We start from the raw sequence: 8,538 nt of genomic DNA, 5'->3' as shown, positions 1-8,538 counted from the left end.
ATTCCACTTCTTGTAATGTCGTCAAAGCTGAAAATCCTCAAGTCACACAAATTGGCACTGAATTTGAGAAAAAACTCAAAATCGATGATAAACCACCGGTAGATTGTGCAACGACCATCATTTTTTATGATGACGATTTAACTGTTGAGTTCAAGACCCACAATCGACCTTTGTTCGTTAGTGCATATGTTCGAGAGCGAAAGATGAATCGGATACTCATTGATGGGGGATCTGCTGTCAATATCATGTCCGTACGTGCTATGAAAGAGTTAGGAATCTCAAGTGATGAACTCTCTCAGAGCCGCCTCATGATCCAAGGATTTAACCAAGGGGGGCAAAGAGCAATAGGCCTCATAAGGCTTGAATTGCTCATTGGTGAGCTGTCTTCAAGCGCGTTATTTCATATCATTGAAGCCAAAACCTCTTATAACATGCTCTTGGGAAGGCCCTGGATTCACGAGAATGAAATTATACCATCTACTCTGCATCAATGTTTCAAATACTGTCGAGACGGTATTGTTAAGAAAGTTACTGCCGATGACAAACCTTTCACAGAAGCCGAAACTCACTTTGCCGATGCCAAATTTTATCTTCACAAAGAAGCAAAAAGAAAGGAATTGGTAAGGGAAGAAAGTCAAGATTCCAAAGTACCCATTTTGCGGTATACTCCAAGATCAAAGAGAGAAGAAGGTCAGTCTTCTTTTATCAGAAATGACACATTAAATGTTCCGCTCACCCAGATAGAGCCTGTTAAAATTGAGAAGGAGAGCTTGCAAGGGTTTGTCCGTCCCAAAGAAGAACCGGCAGTGGAACATTACTCGCTACCAACTAATCGGACTCAAGAAGATTTTGATCCAAACGCCTATAGACTTCTTGCTAAGGCGGGTTATAACCCAAATGAGAAGAATACATTGGGCAAACTCCCTCCTGAAGTGACTGGCGAGAAGACTCACGGATTGACACCTACGCAGAAAATGTTGAAAGAAAGGGGCTATAATGTTGAAAGTTCATCAATGGGTCTTGGTTATCAACCGCCCTCTCCTGTTCGTATAATGATCAAGAGAGCGAGTTGTAACTATGTGAACGAAGAAATGGAGGTCACAAGCCGAAAGAGATCTGTGTTCGATAGGTTGGGAAATAAGTCAAAGCGTATTTCTGTGTTTGACAGACTTGGCCCGCAGCCAAAAAATTTGAAGCCGCCTGTCTATGAAAGATTAGGCAGTAAAAAGCAAGAGTACCAGGTTGCCAAGGAAGAAAGTCTTACTCCAATAAAGAAGAACGGACCAAGAAAGCGAGTCTCCAATTTCATCATGCACTATGGAGACTTATTCAATGTAAGAATTGAAACCATTTTTGAGGAACAGGGTCAAGAAAGTATGGCTTCCTGTCACCATATTACGATCAGTGATCCCGAAGAAGAAGAAGAAGATGCAGATGACGCTCCCCCTGAACTTGAACAAGGGGTAAAAAATACAGTCGATGAGCTAAAAGAGATTAACTTTGGCACAAGCGACGATCCTCGCCCAATTTACATAAGCTCTTGTATGACTCCTGAAGAAGAAAAAGAGTATGTTGATTTGCTGCTCGAGTTCAGGGACGTCTTTGCCTGGAATTACTCAGAAATGCCTGGTTTGGATCCAAGGGTCGCCGTTCATAATTTGTCTGTCAAGCGAGGAACAAAACCTGTCAAGCAAACGCAAAGGCGCTTTCGGCCCGAATTGATTCCTCTGATAGAAAATGAGATAAATCGATTGATTGAAGCCGGATTCATACGAGAAGTAAAATATCCAACATGGATTTCAAGCATCGTCCCTGTAAGGAAGAAGAATGAGCAAATTCGAGTTTGTGTTGACTTTCGAGACTTAAACGAGGCTTGCCCCAAAGATGATTTTCCTCTCCCCATCACAGAATTGACGGTAGATGCTACAACCGGGCATGAAGCACTATCTTTTCTCGATGGATCGTCTGGCTACAATCAAATACGTATGGCACCCGAGGATGAGGAGCTAACTGCCTTCCGCACCCCCAAGGGAATTTATTGCTATAAAGTAATGCCGTTTGGCTTGAAAAATGCTGGGGCGACATATCAAAGGGCAATGCAAAGAATATTTGATGATATGCTCCATAGAAATGTGGAGTGCTATGTTGATGACCTTGTGGTGAAATCAAAGAAGCGAGAGGATCATATTCAAGACCTTCGAAGAGTTTTCCAACGCCTTCGGAGATACCAATTAAAGATGAATCCTTTGAAGTGCGCATTCGGAGTCACTTCTGGCAAATTTCTTGGTTTCATCGTTCATCAACGGGGAATAGAAGTCGATCGATCTAAAATTGATGCCATTGTGAACATGCCTGAACCGCGAAATATTCATGAATTGAAGAGCCTTCAAGGGAAATTGGCATATATCCGGAGGTTTATCTCTAATTTGGCCGGACGATGCCATCCCTTTAGTCGACTGATGAAGAAAGGGGTACCCTTCGGGTGGGATGAATCGTGTAGGAATGCTTTTACAAGTATCAAAGCGTACCTCATGAATCCCCCAGTGCTGGCTGCGCCCATTCCAGGAAAACCATTGATTCTCTACATTTTCGCTCAAGAACGGTCGGTTGGGGCCTTACTTGCTCAAGAAAACGATGAAGGTAAGGAGAATGCACTGTATTACTTGAGTCAGATGATGACATCTAATGAGTTGAACTACTCGCCCATCGAGAAGTTGTGTTTGGCACTTATATTTGTCATTCAGAAGTTGAAACATTATTTTCATCCACATACTATTCGACTCATATCTAAGTCTAATCCCATTAAATATGTCATGGCAAAACCTGTACTGTCTGATCGGCTCGCGAGATGGTACCTCCAGTTTCAACAATTCGAAATCATTTATGTACCTGCGAAAGCTGTCAAAGGACAAATATTGGCAGACTTTTTAGCCGATCATCCCCTACCTGCCGAGTGGGAGTTGACTGATGAACTTCCCGATGAAGAAGTGTTTATGGTCGAATCGTCGTGGTCAATGTATTTCGATGGAGCTGCTCACCGTGATGGAGCTGGTGCGGGAGTTATCTTTTATACTCCTGAAGCAGATATATTGCCATACTCTTTCACTTTAACACGCCGGTGTTCCAACAATGTGGCTGAATATTAGGCGTTGATTCTCGGTCTTGAAACGGCTGTAGACATGAAGCAATTGCAGCTTAGAGTTTATGGCGATTCAAAATTGGTGGTAAATCAACTTCTTGGTATTTATGATATCAAGAAACCCGAATTAATCCCATATTATAAGTATGCAAGACAGCTCATGGGATATCTGGGTGATGTCACTATAGAACATATCCCCAGAAACTTCAACCAACAAGCTGATTCTTTGGCAAGGGTGGCGTCCATGATCACTCTACCTTCTCATCGAAATCAGATTTCAATATGTCAAAATTGGGTCATACCCCCGATGTTTGATGAAGATGATGATGGTGAGGAAGAAAATACTTATCATATTTTTGTCCATGAGATCGAAAAGGAGGATTGGCGTCATCTCATAGTAGATTACCTTAGTCATGGGAAGTTACCAGAAGATCCCAAGAAAAGGGTTGATATACGTCGTCGAGCGCCACGTTTCATTTACTACAAAGGGACGCTTTACCGAAGATCTTTCGATGGGGTGTTTCTACGATGTCTTGGAGAAGATGAGGCCATGCAAGTAATGGAAGAGGCTCATTCTGGGATATGTGGTGCTCACCAATCTGGCCCGAAATTACACTTTCGCATTAAAAGAATGGGATACTACTAGCCAACAATGGTGAAGGACTGTATTGATTTTGCTAGAAAATGTCAAGCTTGTCAATTCCATGGCAATTTCATCCGTCAACCTCCTGAACCATTGCATCCAACTGTAGCTTCTTGGCCGTTCGATGCTTGGGGTTTGGATATAGTTGGACCGCTTCCAAAATCTTCTGGAGGACACATTTTTATTTTGGCAGCGACGGATTATTTCTCAAAGTGGGCCGAAGCGGTTCCTCTAAGAGAGGTCAAAAAGGAGAATGTAGTAGATTTTATCCGCTCGCACATCATTTATCGATATGGGGTCCCGCGTTATATCATCACCGATAATGGTAGACCTTTTTGCAATGTAGCAATGAACAAACTTTGCGAAAAGTTTCATTTCAAACAATACAATTCGTCCATGTACTACGCTGCCGCAAATGGACTCGCTGAAGCATTCAACAAGACCTTATGTAATCTGTTGAAGAAAATCGTGGATAAATCGAAAAGGGATTGGCATCTTCGGATTGGAGAAGCGCTTTGGGCATACCGAACCACTTTTCGAACTCCCACACAAGCAACCCCATATGCGCTTGTTTACGGTGTTGAAGCTGTTCTTCCACTTGAGTGTCAAATACCTTCGCTAAGAATTGCAATTCAAGAAGGGCTCAGTGGAGAAGATAATGTTCGTCTTCGCCTTGAGGAATTAGAAGCACTCGACGAAAAGAGATTGGAAGCTCAGCAACGGATTGAGTGTTATCAGGCTCGCCTTTCAAAGGCATTCAATAAGCACGTTCGACCCCGCTCTTTTCAAATTGGAGAGTTAGTGCTCGCCGTTCGGAGACCAATCATTCTCACTCATGGCGGACAAAGAAAGTTTACTCCTAAGTGGGATGGTCCATATGTCATTCGAGAAGTATATACAAATGGCTCATACAAGTTGGTTGCCGAAGATGGATTAAGGGTTGGCCCCATCAATGGCAAGTACCTAAAAAGGTACTATGCATAATCGGAACCGCGCGATGCTCCTGGCCCGCATGAGCTAAAACTGTGGATGGCAACCACCAACAGTGTAGTATGTGGTTAAACTGCTGAAACACTCCACCAAGTCTAAGGTGGTAAACAAATAGATACTCCTGGCCCGCATGAGGTTAAAATGCGAACGGCAGGAACTACATGTGACTTGATTCCCTTGTTGGGATACGTAGGCAGCTTGGAGGGCATCCTCTAAGTTCAGTTACACCGCTCCAAATCAAATCCTTGTCCCTTACAAAAAAAAAATGAAAAAAGAATTTTCTCTTTCCAAAAAATAAAAAAAAATAAAAAAAAATAATAAAATGCTCCATTTGAGTTCTTTTCTCTTAAAAAAAAACATGAGATAAGAAATGAAAAGCATTTTATTATTCAAAAGAAAACTCATTACATGGAAAAAATGAGTGATAAAATAATTCAAGGAAAAGAAGAACATGGTGGAAAGTCTAAATATCAAATTTGTATTCCACTACAGCTACTTTATATGATTCAAGTGCAGAATTCATGTCTTCAAGTTCCTTCATTGCGTTATCAGTCATGATGCTAGTATTTTCAATGGAAGATAGCTCATCATGCGCTTGGGTTATTTCAGCCTGGATCTCCTTGAAGGTCTCATACTTTTGATCGATAGTCGAACTGATTTCCAGGCCTTGTTTCTCCAAACTGATGAGTTCCTGTTGCAGAACCTTCTTCCTGTCTTCAATGGACTGCAACTTTTCTTCAAGACTTTGCAAGTGACAAGTTAGTCCTTCTTCCTTTGCCTTAACTCTCTTGAGTTGGACGGTCGCGTTGGAAAGGAGTTCTGCATGTGTTTCTTTGCTCATCCTTTCCCACGATGAGGATGCCAGAACATCATATGCCTCCGCCTTGGCAAACAATTCCATCAAGTGATCTTTTAAAGGGAGACCATTGGTAGAATCCGTTCTTGTGATTTCCGCAATGATTTCCTCTGCACACTCTTTTAAAGAAGAGATCTGTTCAGTTGGAGTGTCAAGAATCTGTCCGCGAAAATCCATCAACAAACTCTGCAAGTACTTCCTTCGATGCGCCTGGATCAATTTTTGACCATGAAATTCTGAAACCAATGCTACCTTAGGTTTTTTCCGGATTTCGTGCAAATTAGACAGCTCCTTCTTTGACAAAGCGCCTCCACTGGGGGCAAGTTGCTTTGGGATGCTGATAACGACTTCGTCACCTTTCTTGTTTGAAATTATAGCATCAGTCTCAAGTTCAAGTGGTGAATTGGTATCAACATCTTCTTGGTGGAATTCAAGAAGTGGGGGCTGAAAAAAAAAATGTTTTGAGGGTCTTTTTTTTTTAAAAAAAAAGAAAAGGAAAATATGATTACCTTAAGTGGCGACACTCCAACCGACGGTGGTGAAAAGGAAATTTCCTCCAAATCAGAAGATGTCCTCTTCTTCGATCGGTTCCAATGACGGTCTTGGCTACTACTGCCGCTTGCCAACGAATGGGTTCCTCTCTGGGTAGATTCGATACCCTGAGCTTGAGTCCCTTCTTGTCCTATAGCCTCGAGAGAACCACGATCGTCCATCATTTCAATTTCGACATCTTCTTCTGTGTGAGTCACTGATAAAGATTTTGAAACCATGGGCGGCATCTTCTTTGCTGGAATCACTGGTTGCGCCTCTTTGATGGCCTGTCGAGAGTCCTTGGAAGACTTATTTCTTGTAACAATATTTTCCAAGGAGCTACTAATGGTTTTGTTCTTCCGCAAGGTAGATGAGGTAAGACCCGTTACAATCTCTATAACTCCATTAGGATGCACTGACTCGTTGGCGGAGGTAATCTTGCTCTTCTTCGATGATTGCTGAGGGATCTTAACGGTAAATTTTAAGGGAGTTGAAGAGACACTATTTGACCGAGTCGACCACCAGGCATCATAGTCTTTGGTGATCAATGGATACTTCCTGTGCATGGGTATAGTCATCCGAGATCGCGTCTGAGTGCGAACTGAGGAATCCCATAGTTGAATAGCTTCACCTAAGGTATAAGTGTGAGTGATCTCTTTCAAGTTGTTGGGGATGTCCTGACAAAAACCGAATTAACTGCTGAACCTGCAAGGATTATATTTTTCAGTAATGAAAGTATTATCCTTACGTAGAGTTAAATGGCAAGAGCGTTGACTAATGAAGTAGCTCATGAGTCTTGATGATAAGGATCCGGCATCGATCAACGCCTTTTCTTCATTCTCAGTCCAGCACAATTTAGGAAGCATCAAAGGATTCGTTTCTTTGAAGATTTCCTCAGCTTCCAATTGGCCATAAAATATTGCCATCTTCTCACCACTAAATCTTGTCATGCGCGCGTGGTGGCTACTCACTTGATGATTTTCGTAGTATACATCGAAGTATTGGCCAATCCAAGCATAGACGTAATGGATTGGAAAAGTTACCTCACATTCTCCAAGGTTAGGGGCGTGGACGATCTCCCTCAACCCATGATATATGCTCGCAAGGACGGGAATTGCAAGACAAAATTTTTTTCCTGTAGCCATTAAGCATGCAACCTTGAAAACACTTGGGCGAATACGGTCGACCTTTTTGCTTGGCAAAAGGAACTTGCAGATCCAACACGCTATGAATGCCGCAATATAGGTCTCCTTTCTTAGAGACCCTGGGATACCCAGGGTGTCAAAAGGGACATTGAAGTCATTCGTATCGGCAAGGTCGTAAGGCTCCACGCTTCCAGAAGGGTTGTAAGTCATTTTTGGTTTAGATGTGGTCTTCCTTCTATTCGCTCTACTCGGAGGAGCCCTATACCTAGCCTCTCCTTTGAACCAGAAGCGAATCCAGTCCTTCATCCATACCCCTTGGTCATTCGTCCAGAGGTGGTAGTAAGCCGAAAAAAGATGCCTGCAACTCTCAGGGAGAAGTGGTTTCCCTTCTTTGTCGCGAGTGAGGAGCTCCCGCGCCGAAGGAACAACTTCATCGAAAAATGTGCCGTCGATCGAAAGGCCACCGAGTCGATAAAGGTCCCAAAGTGTGATGGATAACTCCCCAACGGGCGTATGGAGCGTGTTCGTCGAGGGACACCAATATTTGAAGAAGGCTCGCAAGATATTTTCACAGCGGTCGTAGGAGTATCTCGACGCGTAGACGGCTTCAAATATGCCAGCGCGTGTGAGTACGTCTTTATGCCTTCCAAGCATGTCCTCAACCCACACCCAATAATGGGAGGTGAAGCACGCCTCACCGAAGAATGACGAAGGGGTTTTCCATGTAGCTTTGTCAACATTGAATCCCACGAACGGAAGGGTGAATTTGGCTATTTCTGGATCTCCATTGTGAAGTAACGAGTTTAATACGACCACTTCTTCTTCCCTCGATGTAGTGGAGTAAGTCGACGGTGCCACCACTTCCTTGGTCCACTTGCTAGTCCAATTTTCGAGATGAAAGCTTTCTTCAAGGGGTATAAAAGATTCGGCGAGCGCCCCAACAGCTGGTTTATACACATGTAGCGACAAGCTCTTTGATTGAGGCCCTCCCCTTTCATCCGTCAATGAGATATGGGGCAATGGCGTGGCATAGTCCTTGATTTGCATGCTTGCTGAAATTTTGAAAAGAAAGTATTAAGACGAAAGGGAAATTCTTACAAAATTTTGGTAATTAAATTACCTAATTGGTTGCTTTCTTCAAATCCCGAAATTGTTTCAAGCTCCTTTTCGGCACAAGATGAGGTATCTACAAAAGAGCAAGTTAGTAAAGTTGAGACATTGACATGGATTTGGA

The sequence above is a fragment of the Coffea eugenioides genome, chromosome 7, assembly GCF_003713205.1.
Source record: "Coffea eugenioides isolate CCC68of chromosome 7, Ceug_1.0, whole genome shotgun sequence".
NCBI lineage: Eukaryota > Viridiplantae > Streptophyta > Magnoliopsida > Gentianales > Rubiaceae > Coffea > Coffea eugenioides.
The sequence above is the reverse complement of the archived record's forward strand: the minus strand, read 5'-3'. Positions refer to the sequence as shown.